This window comes from Pipistrellus kuhlii, unplaced genomic scaffold (assembly GCF_014108245.1).
Source record: "Pipistrellus kuhlii isolate mPipKuh1 unplaced genomic scaffold, mPipKuh1.p scaffold_m20_p_20, whole genome shotgun sequence".
NCBI lineage: Eukaryota > Metazoa > Chordata > Mammalia > Chiroptera > Vespertilionidae > Pipistrellus > Pipistrellus kuhlii.
The window spans coordinates 2,343,936-2,361,461 of record NW_023425516.1 but is presented as its reverse complement, the minus strand read 5'-3'; the positions used below and the strand labels follow the sequence as shown (position 1 = coordinate 2,361,461).

At 47.5% G+C, this 17,526-nt stretch overlaps 1 protein-coding gene across 2 annotated transcripts in view; it reads right to left on the bottom strand.

Moving 5' to 3' along the window:
* The window catches only part of KSR2 (kinase suppressor of ras 2), a 271,878-nt gene that overhangs the window by 122,599 nt on the left and 131,753 nt on the right, over positions 1–17,526 (bottom strand). The gene's annotated exons all lie outside the window — the stretch shown is intronic.

Sequence of the window (17,526 nt, the reverse complement as noted above, 5' to 3'; positions counted from 1 at the left end):
TTATTTTTCTTTTTCTAGCCCCTGGCCACCCCCTGCCTAGGTCTCTGGCTGGCTCTGCACACAGAAGGCTCTAGCTCAGCACACATTAGCCAGCTGCCTCTCAGCGCTCTCACCACAAAGAACACCAAGGGACCTCCCCATCTGGTGTTTCGTCGCTGCCCCATTTCCTGCTCCAAGGGTCTGTTGGGCTGCGGGTTAAGGAGAGCCACCAGCTCACATGGCCTCTTCACCCTCAGCTTCCTTGAGTGTGGGGTTGTGTCTTCTTGAACTCAAGAGCCATAACCCGGCCAAATCCCTCAGCATTTCATTAGCAATGTCTGGAGTGTCTGGCCTGGCCAGTTGAGAGGAAATGACAGGGTTGGGAACAGGCAAGGTCCTTGCAGGCATGGTGGGAGGACAGGCGTGAGCTCACATTCTCCCACACCACCCTGTGCAGCACTACGCGCTAATCCGTTTATTGGGACACAACCATTTCCCAAAACTGGAACAAATGCCTGCTGGTCTTCCACGTGGCTCAGTGAGCTGTCCAGCCTCTCTATCCGCCCTTTAGGTCCTTTGCAGTTGACCTGGTCTGATGACCTACCAGGAGGCCTCCGGGAGAGGCCCTCTTCGAAACCAAAGAATAGCACCAGCTCTTGGGTGAGAAGGGAGGGGCATGGACCTTCAATTCAGGTGCTCAGGTTCCAGACAAGTGGGAGGCTTAAAAAAACAGGGGCCTGCCTGGCTGGTGTGGCTCAGTGGCTGAGCAATGACCTATGAACCAGGAGGTCCTGGCTTGATTCTCGGTCAGGATACATGCCTGGGTTGTGGGCTTAATGCTCAGTGGGAGGAGTACAAGAGGCAGCCGAACAATGATTCTCTCTCATCATTGATGTGTCTATCTCTCTCTCTCCCTTTCTCTCTGAAATCAATAAAAATATATATTTAAAGAAAAAGAAAAAAACCAAGGGCCTGGTAAGTCTAACACAGGGAGGATATGTCCAATGCCTGAGGTGCAGGCAAGCCTCAGATGCTGGCTACCCAGCCAGCCTCCCAGGGCCACCCAAGGCTCAGGTAACCAGGGCCATAAGTGGCCTTCCCCTTATTGCCAGGATGCCTCCCACCCCTGTGGGTTCCTGGACTGTGAGAGAGGCAGGCCGGGCTGAGGGATCCCCGCTCCAGTGCATGAATTTTTATGCACCGGGCCTCTAGTTACATATATACTTTCTATATATATATATATATATATATATATATATATATATATATATATATATATAGAGTATATAAAAATTTTCATATATATGTGTATGTACACGTATATATATATATATATATATATATATATAGAGAGAGAGAGAGAGAGAGAGAGAGAGAGAGAGAGAGGGAGAGAGAGAGAGAGAGGGGGAGGGAGGGAGGGAGGGAGGGAGGGAGGGAGAGAGAGAGAGAGAGGGGGAGGAGGGAGCCTGGTGAATAAAAATTCACACACTGGAGGAGGGGGCCTCTAGAGTGTGTGTGTGTGTGAGTGTATGTGTGTGTGTGTGTGTGTGTGTGTGTGTGTGTGTGTGTGTAGAGAGAGAGAGAGAGAGAGGCCTGGTGAATAAAAATTCATGCACTGGAGAAGTGGCTCATCACATACACGCCCATTTTACAGCTGTGCTTGCCCAGACCCAGAGCTGTCTAGGCCATCAGTTTCAGGATTAGCTGGGGAGAACCAATCTTTCACTCACAGCCCGGGCATCTTGCCAGAAGGCTGGTCTTGGCCAGTTCTTGACTTGGACATGGACAATGTTGCCTCTGCCCCATGGAATAATCCAGAATCCATGGCCCCCTCTCCAGGCAAACACCACGGTCGGCCGGCCCAGCCTTCCCCACCTCTCTGAGCTCACCCAGACAGCTGGGGCTCTGCCTCCCAGGCCTGCTCTGTCCTGGCATCCAGGCCCGCTGATCTTCCTGCCTCCCTGTGATTAGCGACTAATCTTATTTTTTTTGTTCCTCGACCCATAAATCAGTTACAGACCAAATATTTACACAGGCCATCATTTCCGACTAAACCAAGGCTCATGACAGCCCTCATTATTAAAAAGGATGACTGATTTGGGGCAGAGATTTCGCGGGCTTGTGGTTGGATGTTTTCTTTAAGGTTTCTTTCCCCATCCCCTTGCCTAAAAAAAAAAAAAAAAAAAAAACAATTTCCAAGAAAAACTGGTTCAGAGATCTGCTCTCACTGTCTCCATGGAACCAGGGGGACATGGTCAGACTTCAAAGTGCTGGCCTGTGCTGGCTTCTCCCCACTTCTCTGGGAACTTTCTCTGGCCGCCCCCTGAGCAGGGAACATCTGACTCTCAAACATCCCCTAAATCGGGAACCCTAAAGAAGAGAGGGGGAGGGGCCAGGAAGGGGAAATTGGACAGCATCGTCACTCTCAGCCCAGGACACCCGGGACCGAGGGAAGCCATGTGTTGAGTTGGTAAGATCACCCGGTGGGGCAGCAAGAGGCTTTGTCATTTCTTAACAAGTCACCTTGGGCTATGAGGCTGGTTTTTCCTCCGGTCAAGTGCAGGGATTTGCTAGGTGGTCTCTGTCCCTTTCTGCCCCATGTATCTTGGTTTTTATTAAGCTGCCATTCATTGAGCCCTCACTATATGCCTGGCCTTGTGCTAAGCATTCTACAGGCATTAACTCATTCTGTTCTTTGTTGTTGTTAAGCCTCACCTGAGGATATGTTTCCATTATTTTTAGAGAAAGCAGAAGAGAGGGGGAGAGACAGAGAGAGAAACATTGATATGAGAGACACACCCAATCGGTTGCCTTCCCCATGTGCCCTGACCAGGGCCAGGGATTGAACCTGCAACCGAGATACGTGCTCTGGACTGGAATAAAACCTTTCGTCCACAGGCCTACACTCTACCCACTGAGCTTAACCGGCCAGGGTTCATTCTGTTCCTTAACATGGGGTTTGTCACCTTCAGATGAAGAAACAGAGGGTCAGTGACTTACCAGGACCTCAGAGCATAAAAGGGGTAGAGGAAAGATTTGAACTTGGCTGTCTGACCCCAACTCTCTTAGAGTTAAAATACATTGCAGCCTCCCGAGGACCTGGTTCTGCTGCTTGGCCCACTTCAGCAAGGAACATGCGAGGAAGCACCCTCGCATGTTGACTCCCATCTCCTGAGGTCTCCATGTGAATGCATCCGGGGTAAGATCCAAAGAGAATGCAGGAATGTCTGCTTAGTGGGAGCCGGCAAAGGGCTCTCCCTCTGCAGGGCAGCTGAAAATACTTTTTCAGGCAAACTGAGATTTTGTCACTATTGAATATTTCACCAGAGCTGCTTTATGCTAGGAAAAATGAATGGATAGTGATTCTAAAGAGGCAATATTTCAATCTAGCAATTCTACGAGAAACACACTGAAATGTGTCCATCACAGCCTGAGAGACAAACAGGAGCATCTACCTACTGTGGAGGGCTTGGGGAGAACTCAGACTTAAGTTCCTGGGGCCGGCTGGGTGCCCGCCAGCCACCAATCCTCAGCTGCTCTTAGTGTCCTAACTTGTAAAGTCTCACCCTAGAAGCTCTTCCGTCCTCACAGTGATGTCTCTCCCCTTCCTGCAGACCTATGGCGTGACCTTGGGCAGGGCAGGCTCTGCCGGCTCTGAGTCCTCCTGTTTAGACAATGGGATCACCCCTCCAGACCTTCCATGCACCCTGGCTTCTGTGGGGGCAGATGCATCAGCACTTGCTGAGCAGAGGGCACAGTAAAACTTCAGCTGGTGTCGCCCCAGCAGCATGGCATTTCCACTAAGTCGCTCATGACTGTCTGACGGTGACTCTGAGAAGAAAGTCTGGAACTCGTATTTTCATGTGAGTGTGAAGAACTGTTGCCTGAAATCTGTGTTGTTGCTTTTTCCAGCCAGGGCCTTCAACCTGCTTTCAGCTTTTGCTGATGTGGGAAGAAAACTCACTGCCAATCAACGCATTTAGTGTGATTTCATCTATATAAACATAAACATAAACATAAATATAAACATAAACATAAATATAAATATAAGAATGTAATTATTTATAAACACACCTACATGTTTGAATATATTTACTTTATATTCCTGTAATATATTTAAGGTCACAGAAAAAGAATTGAAAAGGTTTCCACTGAGAAAGACAATGGAAGTAAGGGGGATGGGGGAACCTCCAAATTTGACAACGTGTATGAATCTTTTTAAAAAAATATATTTTATTGGATTTTTACAGAGGAAGAGAGAGGGATAGAGAGTTAGAAACATCGATGAAAGAGAATCATAGATCAGCTGCCTCTTGCACACCACCTGCTGGGGATGTGCCTGCAACCAAGGTACGTGCCCTTGACCAGAATCGAACCCGGGACCCTTCAGTCCGCAGGCTGACACTCTATCCATTGAGCCAAACCAGTTTATGAATCTTCTGCAGTGACAATGTCTACCATGTCTTCAATGCATGTGTAATCTACACTAATAAAAGAGAAAGATGCAAATTGACCTTACCTTCATGATGTTGATCGACCAATCAGGAGTGAGTATGCAAATTAACCCAACAAATATTGTGGGTTAATTTGCATACACAGGCACCCAGCAGCAGGTGGGCAGGGCGCTTGTGTCGTCACCATGGCAATGACCCAGGTATTTCACCCTGCCCAGAGTGGGAAGGCAGAAAGGCAGCTCTGGGCCGGAGCAAAGGCTGTGCCGGCAGCCAGGCAAGGAAGGCCCATTCTGCACCAATCTTTGTGCATCGGGTGTCTAGTTTGTAAGGAAGGCAAAAGCAAGGAGGGCAGAAAGGAAGAAAAGGAGGCTGTATATCAATAAAACTTTATTTTAAAAAATAGGCAGTGTGATAACTTTGGTCCACAAGCCATGATTTTCTGATCATTAGTCTCAATATCAATTCCAATTGGACTGATGGCTGCCAGAGGAGAGGAGGGAAGGGATTGAGAAGTAAAAACTAGTAGTTACAAAACAGCCCCAGGGACCTAACGTATAGCACAGGGAATACGGTCAACAGTAGGTGTCAGGTGAGTGTCTGAAACATCAGGGGACAATTGTGTAAAGTATGTAATTGTCTAACTGCTATGCTCTGTGCTCAAAACTAGTACAAAGTAATATTGAATGTCAACAATAATTGGAAAATAAAATATCAGCTCCTGGATATAGGGTTATGGCAGTTTTGGTAACTATCCCTGACATCCAGGACACACCTTGGCACACAGTAGAAACTCAAGAAACAGTTGTTGAAAGAATGAATAAAACCCAGCCTCTCTCTATACACCTGGAAAACTAACAATTCAACTGTTATCCTAAGCCCTTGAAGGGGAATGTGGCTGTTACTCCTTTAACTGATTTTAACTAATTGTTGCCAGCATGCAGGTTAATGAAACTGACTGATCTTAAAAAACAAACAAACAAAAAACCCTGAAATAAACCAGTTGGAAAAAGAATAAATATCACATGATCTCACTCATATGTGGGATATAATGATCAACATAAATAAAAATAGATCCAGAGACAAATGGCAGGGGAGGGCAGGGGATAGAGATCAACCAAAGGACTTGTATGCATGTATATTAGCATAGTCCAGTGTTTCCCAAAGTGTGGTACGCGTACTCCCAGGGGTACAGAAAGAATTTGGTGGGGGTACGCATTGCACAGGAGTTTGGTGGGGATATGCACTACACCGTGCTTAGCTGGGCCTAATTCTACGTTCTCATGAGAACGAGGGGTACTCAGCGTTATGAAAATTATAGAAGGGGTACACATATGTAAAAGTTTGGGAAATACTGGAAGCAATGGACACTGGGGCAGTGAAGGCTTTCCCTCGGAAGTGGGAGTGGCAGAGGGAGGGGGGGTCAATCAGGGGAAAAGGATACATATGTAATACTTTAAACAATAAAGAAATAAAATAAAAATAAAAGAAATTAACAAAACAAAACAAAACACCTGCTAGCTGGTATAGCTCAGTAGCTGAGCATCGACCCATGAACCAAGAGATCATTGGTTTGATTTCCGGTCAACGCACATGCCCAGGTTGTGGGCTTGATCCACAATAGAGGTTGTTCAGGAGGCAGCTGATTGATGTTTCTATCTCTCTCTATCCCTCTCACTTCCTCTGGGGCACTTTGCTGGCTTAGAAAACAGAGCAACAAGGCCGATGGCTTCTGCTCAGCATCGAGAGAGGTTTCTCAGCCTGCACCAGGCACAAAAGCTGGTCCGTGGTCCTGTGGGTGCCCAGATCTGCGGGCAGAGGCTCCCATCTCCAAGGAAACTGCATCTATAAATGCCACATGGTATTTTTCAACCATAGGCAAACATTCTGATTCAGAGGAAAAATCTACAAACTTTCGCTCCAAATAGGGACAGGGCTTCAGGGGGAGCCTGACATGGTGGGGGTCAAGGCAGCAAAGGCGACTTTCAGATATATATATATTTTAATACATTTTTATTGATTTCAGAACGGAAGGGAGAGAGAGGGGGAAACATCAATGATGAAAGAAAACCACTGACTGGCTGCCTCCTGTATGCTTCCCACTGGGGATCGAGTCTGCAACCCAGGCCTGTGCCTTGAAGGGGAAGTGAACCATGACCTCTTGGTTCATAGATCGACGCTCTATCTCTAAACCATGGCGGCCAGGCCTGCAGGTGAATTTTTAAAGCAAGGGGAATCTGCTGCACTTTGGACGCTTTGTTCCATGGAGCCCTGGCTACTGGCATTTCAACAGGCAGACCGGGGAGTAGTGCCAAGTACAAACCAGTAAGCCTTCCGAGTCTGGCCGTTGCAGAGAAAGACCGCAGCAATGGACACTGAGTCCTGGCCCTCCCCTTGCTCCACGAACCTGGGAAACCGGGTACGAGGCTCCCTCCCTCCTCTGCCTGAATATGCAAATGCTCCTGCCCTTCAGCAAAGGATGAATTATGCATCAGGTTGGGCAGGTTGACAGAGACAGGCAGCTGCCCACCAAAGGCCACTAAGGTACAAACAGAGCCGTCACATCAAGATGTTGCAAAAGGCCCCTCTGCCCCCACTCGCCTCGGCACAAATCTCTGGGCTATGTGGCTGTCTCCATCCCTGTCCACAGCGTCCATCCCAGCTCGCTTGTGGATGCAAATGCATCTAGAGAGGTAGTATATGTCATGGGCCAAGCCGTGAGCTGAAAATTAAATCAAGGAGTGGAGTAAAAATCACACTAACAGAAGTTTCACCATCTCTCAGGGACCTCCCCATGCTGGGCACTGGGATATGCATTTCCCCAGCATGACCTCCAATCTTAGAGCCAGTGTGGGAGGAGGGGATCATGTCCCCACGGGACAGAAGAGGAAACTGGGGCAGGGAGAGTGGAAGCTGCTTGTCCCAGGCCCACAGAGGTGTGTGCTCCTTCACCTCTGCAGGTTGTCACTGACACCATCAGGCTGGAAGGAGATGACGAATGTGGAGGGTATGGAACAAAAAGACGGCCAACCCAATGACAAAATGGACAGAAGGCTTGAATCAACATTTCTCCAAAGCCGAAACTGGTTTGGCTCAGTGGTAGAGCGTCGGTCTGCGGACTGAAAGGTCCCGGGTTCGATTCCGGCCAAGGGCATGTACATTAATTGCGGGCACATCCCCACTGGGGGATGTGCAAGAGGCAGCCAGTCGATCGTTTCTAGCTCTCTATTTCTCTCCCTTCCTCTCTGTAAAAAATCAATAAAAAATATATTTTAAAAAAACACACACAAAAAAAAACATTTCTCCTAAGAAGATATACAAGTGGCAGCCAACGGGCACTTGGAAAGATGCTCAACATCATTAGTCATTAGCAAAATGAAAAGTAAAGCCACACTGAGATACTACTGCACACCCACTAGGGTAGCTATGATTAAAAGAACGGAAAGTAAGTACTGATGTGGAGAAATAGGAACCCCCGCACATTGCTGTGGGGAGGAAAAGGGGTGCAGCTGCTATGGAAAGAACGGCTGCCTCTTTAGAAAGGTAAACAATCACCGTGTGACACAGCAACACTCCTCCCGGATACACATCTAACAGAATTAAACTCTCAAACAATTACGCGCATGCATGTTCAGGCAGTGTTACTACCAACAGTTACAAGGCAGAAACAGCCCAAACGTCCATTCGTGGATGGATGAATGTATTGTGGCAAATCCATACAAAGGGATATTGTTCAATCTTAAAAAGAAGGACACTCTGACGCACGCTGCAGCATGGATGAGGCTGAGGGCATTACGTTGAGGGGAAGAGGAGAGTCACATAAGGACAACTCTTCCATGACTCCACCCACAGGAGGTACTCCGCACAGTCAGTCACAGAGAAGGGAGGCAGAATGGTGGTTTCCGGGCTGGGGGAGGGGAGGATAGGGACCGAGCTTCCGTTTAGGGGGATGGGAAAAGTTCCAGGGACGGACAGCAGTCATGGCCACAGAACGTTAATATGATTCAGGCATGGTCGGCATACCTGAAAATGGTTAAAATCACAACCGAGATGAAATGGGGAGGAGGGCCCTGTGGGAAAAAGAGGGGGGAAGAGAGAGAGAGAGAGAGAGAGAGAGAGAGAGAGACTCTGACTTGGAGAGGTAACTGCTTTTCTTTAAGACTAAAGGGAAGGCCATTTCCTGGGAAAAGGGAGCTGAGCTGGGGGAGGAAGCTGGAGGGAGGAAGCCACACAGTGAGAGAAGCCATCAGCTGGCTGGGTCTATTTCCCGTCCACCTCTCCACAGCTGTCACACACCTTATCTAGCTGAGTGCTCTCCGCCTGCTCAGACCCGATTTAATTGGATGTCCAGGGCTCCCCAAGTGCCAAGAGCAAATGCCGAGGTGGTGACCATCAGTGACGGAGCTGGGGACCCAGGTTGGCTGAAGTGCAGCAAAGCACCGCCTGCCCCCCGGGAGGCTGCCGGCCACCGCCTGGGGTTCCTGGAGTCCCAGGCCACACAGTCGCTGCAGTCTCTGCACTGGAAGGGAGCCAGTGAACGGGGAACCCTGAATAAGAGCGGACACCCAGAGGCATAGCGTGTGCCAGCTTTCAGAAATAACCAGGGCCCTGATCATCTCAGAATGCCTGAGCTGTGCCTGCAGCAGAGTTCTGCAGTGGACACCAGGAAAAATGCAGACTGGAGTCAGACAAACCTGGAATGCTGCTCTGCACCTTGGATTCTCTCCTGTAAGAGGGGTGGCCTCTTTCCTAGCGTGGCTGGAGGCAGTATCTGGAGTTCATTTAGGGTGTGGGCTCGGAATAGGAACCCAGCTCAGCAGCAATCGGCAGCTCCATTTCAGCGAGGTTGCCTAATCTCTGCAGCAAAGGGACCGGACTGAGGTCGATAGTGCCATTCCCACAGGGACTCTTCTCACTCGGGTCCTCCCTGGGACTAGCTAGTATGTCCATTAGTGAGGGACTGGGGCCATCCAAAGACAACTGTGACCTCCCCTTGCCGTGTCCAGGTGACACCAAGAAACCCCTATGACACTGGACCCAGGAGGTCACCTCGCAGAGCCTCAGCCTCCACACCTGTAAAATGGACTAACTGTAATGCCCACCTCCCTGGGTTGCTGGGAGGGTTTCCTGAGATAACACATGTCACCTCATGGCACACACAGAGCATGACATATGCAGCAGGATAGACAGGTGAAGGGCTCCAGCTGCCACAGGCACCCAGGGGACTAAGCCAACTTCGATGCACTTTTAACCATTTTACAGGACATGGGGGTGCGGGGGGGAAGGTCCACTAAAGAGCTCCCAGCACAGGCAGCAAGACACTGCTCTCCTTGTCCTCCTTGTCCCTGGTGCAGGGAGCTACGTGAGTTCTTTCTCCCCAGATACCCACACGCTCGGGCTCTTTATGGTTCAAGTTCAATTTGGTTTTCTTGTAAAAGGATGTCCACACAGTTTTAAAGTGTTACTACAGCCCAGGAAGGTCCATAATGAAAAACAAAAGGTCCCTCAGGAGGAGGGGGAGCTGGGAATGTTCAGATTCTTCATCTGGGCGCTGGTTACATGGGTATGTTTCTCTGACAAAAATTCAAGGAGCTATTTACACTTATTAAGGCGCATTTTTGTGGGCATGTGTTAGATTTCAACAAAAAGAGTGTTAAGTCCCTTGTTGCGGGTTGAATTGTGTCTCTCTCCCCACCCCCAAGAAATGTTAAAGTCCTGACCCTCAGACCTAAGACGATGACTTTATTTGGAAATAGGGTCACTGAAGATGTAATTGGTTAAGTTTAGATGAGGTCATATTGGAATAGATATGATTTGTGTCCATATAAAAAGAGAAACTTCGGGCCCACAAGTGCACATAGGGCAGACGATGTGAGAGACAGGGAGGCACCACGTGAAGATAAAAGCAGAGGTGGGGCGATGCTTCTACCAACTATGGAATGCTAAAGATGCCAGCAAGCCACCATAAGCTAAAGAAGAGGCCTGGAACAGACTTGCTCGGCAGGAACCAGCCCTGCCAGCACTTGGTTCTGGACTTGGAGCCTCCAGCACTGGGAGATGGTTTGTGTGGGCTAAGCCATCCCATGTGCAGTACTTTGCTTTGGCAATGGCATCTCTGGGAACTAATATTGCCCCTTTGTCCCTCCCTCTGATTCTCAGTGAGGCTCCGAGAGGTCCCGCTGTTAATACTTTTTTTTTTTTTTTTTTTTTTTGGTTAATCCTTATCTGAGGATATTTTTCCATTCATTTTTCCTCACTTGATTTTACCTTTTTAATTATTACATTTTTATTTTTAATCAGTATTATTACTACTACTATATTACCTTTTTTTTTTTTAAAAGATGTATCATTTTATCTTCTCATTATTTTGGGATTAGTGTTCTACATTCTATATTCATCTTTCCTTTAGCATCATTTTATCTATCTCAACTTTACCTTTGTGCCAACACTCTCTTCTTCACTTTTCCCCTTTTTTTGTCCTGTTTCTCTTACCCTATTCCTGCTTTAGATTTTCCCTATTCCTTCATTTTACCCCGTTAAAATTTCACCCTACTTATATATCTAATTTCCAATCCCCTGCTCTAAGATATCTCTCTCTTCTCTTTCTTCACTATACAAATTGTGGGTTTTTTTCTCTGTCCTTTTGTTGTTGTTTGCTTGATTGTTTATATTGTTTTTTATGCTTGTTTGTGAAACTATTTCGCTTTTTCTTTTTGTTTTTGTTTGTTTTTTTGTTTTGTTTTTTTTGCTTCTGTTTTCCTTCACCTCATTTGATATTAGTTGTTGTTTGTAGTTTGCATTCATCTCTAGGTATTAGTTGCTGGCATTTGTTGGGATTAGTGGCTATTCCATTGGAGTTTTCTCCCCATATAAAAAGTTTTTATCCTCTTCTTTTTTATTCTCTTTCTTTTTTCTCTTACTTTTTTTCCATTTTCCAATTTCATTTTTGCACTCTTTGTTGTTGGTTTGTTTTTTTGTTTTTTTTGTTTTTTGTGTTTTTTTTTTCCTTTTCTTCTTCCTTTCTTATCCCCTAATTCTCTTCTCTCTGGTAGTCACCTTTATTTGGGGTTATTAGTATCATGAATACATTTGTGTTCAATGCCTTGAGCATTGTGCCTTGTTGTATTTTGTGCCTTTAAGTCAATGCAGGAGAGAGGGAACTACATAACCAGACACCCACACCCGGAGAAGAGAGATCATGGGGAGACAAAAAAACAACCCACATATGAAAGAAAAGGAGGCATTATCAGAAAAGGAAATAAGTGAAATGGAGGCAAGCAACCATTCAGAGAAATAGACATAAGGTGGATGAGAAGAATGGAAGACAAGTTCAACAATATGTGCAAGAACCAAGAGGAAATGAAGAAGAACCAAGTAGAAATGAAAAATGACATCACTGCTATAAAGAACTCAATAAAAAGCATCAACAACAGACTAGAAGAAGCAGATGACCGCATCAGTGAGATAGAAGACAAGGTAAGAAAAAAAAATACCAAAGCAGAGCAGCTTCTAGAAAAATAAATTAAAAAGCAGGAAGAGAACATAAGGGAACTTTGGAACAACACAAAACAAAACAACATTCACATAATCAAGATGCCAGAAGGAGAGGAAACTGAGCAAGGAATAGAAAACCTGTTTGAAGGAATAATGACAGAAAACTTCCCTGATATAGGGAAGAAAAAACTCACACAAATCCAAGAAGCTCAAAGAGTCCCAAACACAATGAACCTCAAAAGACTGATGCCAAGACACATTATAATTAAATTTGCAAACACCAATGACAAAGTAAGAATCTTAAAAGCTGTCAGAGAGAGACAGAAAGTTACCTACAAAGGACTCCCCAGCAGACTAGCAACTGATTTCTCAACAGAAACACCTCAGGCCAGAAGGGAATGGAATGAAATGTAGAAAGTCATACAAAGGAAGGGACTAAGAATATTGAACCCTCCTTCACTGCTGGTGGGAATGCAGACTGGTGCAGCCACTGTGGAGAACAGTATAGAGTTTCTTCAAAAAACTGAAAATGGAACTCCCATTTGACCCAGTAATCCTACTTCTAGGAATGTATTCCAAGAAACTAGAAACACCAATCAGAAAGGATATATGCACCCCTAGGTTCATAGCAGCACAATTCACCATAGCTAAGATTTGGAAACAGCCTACAGGCCCATCAGCAGATGAGTAGATTAAAAAACTATGGTACATTTACACAATGGAATACTACTCTGCTATAAAAAAGAATGGATGGAACTGGAGAGCATTATGCTAAGTGAAATAAACCAGGCAATGAAAGAAAAATACCACATGATTTCACTCATTTATGAAAAATGAAGAACATTCTAAATTGATGAACAAAATGATAGATACAGAGGCAGTAAAACACTGAGCAGTCAAATTACAGCGGGAAAGCTGGGGAGTGTTGGCGGGGGGGGAAGGATCAATCGAAGAACTTGTATGCATGCATATAAGTACAACCAATGAACACAAGACACTGGCGAGGTGGGATGAGGGCATGCAACAAGGGGAAGGGAAGGCTGAGGGAAGGTCAATGGGGGGGAAAGAGGAGATATATGTACTATTACGTGTAATACTTTAAAAAATAAAGTAGGGATTCTTATTCTCTCATTTTACAGATGGGGTGTAGAGTGACCCACAAAAAGCCATACAGCTCCAGAGTGGTGGAGGTAAGATTTGACCACAGCTATGTTCGCTCCCAGAGCCTGCGGACTTGACCCCTCCACTCACCGCCTCCACATTCTATGTGACGGTGACCTTCATGGGTCTGACCTCAGCATCATCGTAGAGTGAGGTCCTTAATGAAATGCAAAGTAAAGGCAGCCAGCTGTAAGCATCAAATTGCCTTTCTTATTTATTCTCCCTGCAGAGGACTGGCCTGCTTGTTATAAATAATAATAATAAGTCAGTGAAAAATGATGCTGCCTGGTGCCATAGAGATACATGGAGATGGAATAAGCCTGTCCGGGCTCTAATGGGCTTCCTGCCACTGGGTGTGCTTAACTAGGTGAGGACACTATTAACTGCACTGATGAAGACATTTATTTACAGGAAAGCCACAGAATGAGGGAACCGTTGTGTGGGAGCAAATGTCGGCACTACTCCAATGGCTGGAACGTCCTCTTACCGGGCTTTGTACAACTCAGCGCCAGTGCCATCACACAGGGCAACTCTGAATACCTGGCTCTGGATGATAAAAAGGGTCGTCCAGTTTACCTCCATTTGCTTTCAGCACCCCTCCCTCCACCACTCCAGGACAAGCCCCCAATCTCTCTCACCAGGTGATGAAGAAAAAACCTCTTAGTGCTCCTGAAGGCTCACCAGTCCTCTCTCCGTGCTATAGGAAACGTTTTAAAAGTTTAAAGCTGGTCACACCACATCTTTGCTTGGGGGGGGCTCATAAAATAAATATCAAATTCTTTAATACCACCTCTGAATAATACCTCTTCCCAAAGGATATATCCAAGGGACTTACGAAGGTTGCCTTATTTGCGGGGGAGGGGAGGGGCGGCGGGGGGGCGGGGACTGGTAGGTTTAATTCAGTTAGGAATCTTGAGGTAAAATAATCCTGGATTGTCCAGCTAGGCCCTAAATCCAATGACAAGTGTCCTTATAAGAGAAGGCAGCGGGAAAGGTCACACAGAAGAGAAGACACAGAGGGGAAGGCCAGCTGAAGGTGGAAGTAGAGTGGAGGGATGCGATCACAAGCAAAGGAACACCTGAAGCCACCAGAAGCTGGAAGAGGCATGGAAGTAGTCTCCAATTGTGCCTCTTTTTTTGGGGGGGGGGGGGCAGCTCCTGCTGACACCTCAGACGCCTGGCCTCCAGAACTGAGAGAATACATTTCTGTTGTTGCAAGCCACCCATCTGGAGTGACTTGTTACACAGCCCTAGGAAATTAACGTGATCAGGCCCCTCTCACTGTCTCTTCCATCAGACTGCTCTGCCTCATTCACTCCAATGCAACATGCTTTCCTGTCCTCTCCAGAGCCTTAGGACATGCTGTTGCCTCCGGCTGCCCCCCAGTTAACCTCTTCTACATTTTCTGATAGCAATTCAATCATAACGCTCCGAAAGAGGCTTTCCTGGTATCAATGGCCAAATGTGGTTCTCCATCACAGACCCTCCCAACACCAGGCACCTCTCTTTGCCAGACCATCAGCTACCACCCCAAAGGTGAGGGCTTCGATCCTCCCACCTCCAAATCTGTCTCCTCCTATCCCCGGGCACTCTTCTTCCACCGGATCTATAACAGATGCCCAAATATTGGATTGAATGTTGAAGGGAGGAGTAATTTAGAGAATCTCAAAAACAGGTTCTATAACTGAACATCAAATAAACCCATCAAACTATAAGGGGGGAGTGTCTGTGGGTGAACAGGCATTTCAGCCTGACTCATTTTCCCAGAACCACATCAGTCTCCGGAAGCCATTTCCAACGACTGTGGATGGTGTCAAATGAGGACGTCTTGTCCTCTAGACTCCCCGGTGTCGGCAGAACTAATTTCCTCATTAAGGATCCTCTTTCTCCTCGCCCCCACTGGAATATTCCCAGAGACCAAGCCAGAGGCAAATAGGTTCTGTGCAACTCCCGGAGCTGGTGGCCAGCACACCGGGGCCCTTGTAGAAGCTCCTTTCTGGTGACGGATGCTGAGCCGGGAAGATCTACCTGAGCCACCAGGACACACGCAGGGCCAATTCTCTCCATGTGCAGTGGGACCATGGCGGGAGGGGAAGCCAGGCAGCTCTCCCCACAACTCGGGTGGAGAACGGGTGAGGAAGGACCGGTTTCCAGCAACAGACTTGTTTCCTTCTCACTCTCTCCAAACTCCAGGTCATCCCTCCTTCCCCCCTGCTCCCCCGAAAAGGCAGCCCAGGAATGAAGGGGAACAGAAGAAAGCCAGGACCACACCAGGGTCAGGGGGAGAGAGAGCAAGATGGCTGTGGGCTTGAGTCACAAAGTCAGATCCACCATGTGCCAAACCTTGAGCAAGTTATTTAACCTCTCTCAGTCTCACGTTCTGTCTGTAGAGCAGGAATTTCTTTGTCCCTTTGGCAAATAACTATGGAGCACCCACAGGGTGCTGGGGAGGCCGGGACTAGGATGAGGTGAGCGAGGTGCCAAGGGCACAGGATTTAAGGCAGCACTGGTTTTCAGACGTTCATCCAACCCCAAGAGGGAGCAGCTCCTGAACTGCTGCTCCACATGCCCCTCTCTAGCTTCTGGCTCCGGTGCCGGGTGCGGGCTCCAGAACCCCACCGCGGCCATGAACTCTGGGAGCTGAAGGGGAGAAAACCAGCCTTCACTTCCTGACACTGATCCCGGGCCACGACGAAAACAGCCAAGAAATTGCACCTTGAAACTCTTAAAAGGCAATTCCATCTCCCGCTGAAAAACCACTTGTATGTTCCAGGCTAGACTGAACTTATCAAACACACACAGCTACCCAGCAATCTTCCCAGAGAGCAGGATTAGAGGCCAAAGGAAATGAACACAAACAGACCCCATAAATACCTGTCTCTTCCAGACTCGCTCTGCTGGGGTGCCCACCACTTCTGACCTGAAAGCTTGCACTCCAACCGCATGGAGATTGCAGGCACTGAAATTACCCCACTCCAGGAAGAGTAAATAAAACAAGGAATTGAGCTAGTCTCTTTACTTTGAAAAGAAACTGCAGGGCGAAAGGGCAAAACAGCACATTCCTACCACCAGGATTTATTAACATGCACAAAAGGCATTTGGGCAATTTCTGGGTAAAAGCTGCACCTCATTTCAGGGCAGCATCTGACACCTGCACTGCTTCCCATGGGGTTCCAATAAGACCTATAACCCTAGGGATTATCTGAACTCAAGGAGGCCGTTAGGCATTCATGGAAGGAGGGAATTCATAATCACGCCTTCGCTGCAAATGCCGCTTGAGCCGCAAGCATCCCTTTCGTATCAATTGTGTTCCGTGAGGGAAACTCAGCTTTCCAAATAGGCACAGCCACAAGGGCCACCTCCCACCCACGGCCACCTCCAGCCTCGTGGGCCAGTGGAGAATCTGCGGACGGGAAAGCGGTGCTGGGAACGGGGGAAAGGACCCGAGTGCCGCTGGTCTCAGAGAGCTTGCTCCTGGGGCATTTGTGCAGATCCCAGGAGATATGCACCACAAGCTTGGCGCCGAGGGCGGGGCATGTGTCCGCTGCTGACATTTCCTGGCAAGGAGAGGCTCTGACCACCTGCACTGGTTCTTTTAGGCTGCTGGAACCGACCCTCACAAACTGGGTGGCTTAAAACTAGAGAGTTTGTTTTCTCACAACTAGAGGCTGACAGTCTAAAATGAAGGTGTGGACAGGCCCACACTCCCTCCCAAGGCTCGAGAGAGGGGTCCCTTCCGTCTCTTCCAGCTCGGGTGCTCCGCGGTATTTCTTGGCTTGTCCCTGCTCACTCTAATTTCTGTCTCTGTTTTCATGTGGTCCTCTCTGTGTGCCTCTGAGTGTCATCTCCTCCTCTTACAAGGACAGCAGGGACTGGGTTTAGGCCCGCCATAACCCAGAATGGCGTCCTCTCAATTCTATTACATCTGCAAGGACTCTTCTTCCAAATGAGGTCATATTCTGAGGTTCTAGGTCAGTGGTTGGCAAACTCCTTCGTCAACAGAGCCAACTATCAACAGTACAACGACTGAAATTTTTTTTTGAGAGCCAAATTATTTAAACTTAAACTTCTTCAAACGCCACTTATCCAAAATATTCGCCCAGGCCATGGTATTTTGTGGAAGAGCCACACTCAAGAGGTCAAAGAGCCTCATGTGGCTCACGAGCCGCAGTTTGCCATCCACAGTTCTAGGTGGACATGACTTTGGAGGGGACACTGTTCACTCCCATTTGTTGCTCATGCTGGGATTGTTTTATGAGAAGCTACTACCTCTAAGTTTGAAGAATAGGATAAGGTCAGAAGGAATCATGTGTCTGGCCTTTTCTTTAGTTACTTGTCCTGCAAACATTCCTTAAGGACCTACTGTGTGCCAGGCCCTGGGATAGATGTTGGGGATGTGACTGTGAACTAGGGGCTGGGAGTTCGGTCCGTAAAGGATGGC